Consider the following 1,404-nt stretch of genomic DNA (forward strand, 5'->3'; position numbering starts at 1 on the left):
TTGCCCTGCTTTGAATATTTATGTGTGTTGTTTATAGTCTTTTCCCTTTCCACGAGGATAGAAGTTCCCTGAGGACAGGAATTGGTTTTTTTTTTTTTTTTCTGATTTTGTGTACTGCCTTATCCCCAGTAGCCTGGAACTTAGTGGGTTTTCAGTAAATATTATATAATATGCAAGGCACATAACTGTCTTTTTTTTCCTAATTATCATCCTTAGTACATTAGTTGGGCTTTTACAGAGCATTGAGTTAGCTAATAAATTCCCAGTTGGAAATGAGTTGTTTTTCCTCTTTCTTATGTTAAAACATTTAACTTCAGGCAAAGGACCTTTAGGGAATGAAGTTTTAAAAAAGTAAAATTTAAAAAATTTGTAAATCTTAGGCAACTTGATTAAGATTTGGGAGAACATAGAAGCAATTGGGGCAGATAAATATAATTCCAAAACACGTGGCTAAATCAATGGTATTACTCTAGGCTCTTCTGATTAGAAGAGTCAGAGATCCAACAAAGGGGAGCTTCTGTCTTACTATGTAACTACAAAGTCCAAGGCATAGACTTCAGGTATGGCTGCATTCGGGTGCTTGAATGATACAGTGAGTTTTCATTCTGTTCTCTGTTTCTTGGCAGCTCTGTCTCCTCTGGTGTTGGCTTTATTCTCAGGCAGCTGTAGGCGTCTGTCTTCCTTATAGCTGGTAATCCCACGGGGAGGAAGGCTTCTTCAGATCATGAGTCCAGCAAAGACCCCAGGACTGAGTCAGATGAGAGCCTTGGATGGCTATTCTTACATCAGATATTGTATCCAGGGGGACGGAAGACATTTGCTTGAATCACATGCTCATTTGCACCTAAGAAGAGAGGAGTAGGGGGAGGGTATAGCTCAGTGGTAGAGCGTGTGCCTCGCATGCATGAAGTCCTGGGTTCAATCCCCAGTACCTCCCTCAAAAAGTAGAAATAAATAAATAAACCTAATTACCTCCCCCCACCAAAAAAAACAAACCTATAAAAATTTTTTTTAAAAAAAGGAGAAATTAAGGTCAACCCCACTCAGCCACATGGACCGAGCACCAGGAGGGGCTTATCAAACAGAAAGCAAAAGAAGGTGAGATGCATGTGTGAGGGCAAAACATCTGCTGTTCACTAGATCAAGAGAAGAAAAAAGGTTACATTTGACTATGGGATGTCACGCATTGCTCTTTGAGTTCAGTCATTTCAGCTGGTCTTAAAAAGCTGTAGAGGGTTTAAGTTGATAGTGAATATGGAGTGTAGAATGTGAGAGGGCTGTCCTTAGGACAGAAGAGGTTGCATGTGCATGTCAGACCACAATGGCAGGAGATCTGAGGGACTTGGAACATGGAAGCTTGGTGATTGTCCCCATGCCTTGAACTAGTTTAACCCACATGGAACT

The 1,404-nt window shown here is 40.7% G+C and overlaps 1 non-coding gene across 1 annotated transcript; it reads left to right on the forward strand.

The window, feature by feature from the left end:
• The first annotated feature begins 864 nt into the window (after positions 1–864).
• On the forward strand, positions 865–937 carry TRNAA-CGC (transfer RNA alanine (anticodon CGC)). Its single transcript has one exon. It is a non-coding gene; the product is annotated as a tRNA-Ala (tRNA).
• Positions 938–1,404: the final 467 nt, after the last annotated feature.

Source organism: Camelus dromedarius, chromosome 17 (genome assembly GCF_036321535.1).
Source record: "Camelus dromedarius isolate mCamDro1 chromosome 17, mCamDro1.pat, whole genome shotgun sequence".
NCBI lineage: Eukaryota > Metazoa > Chordata > Mammalia > Artiodactyla > Camelidae > Camelus > Camelus dromedarius.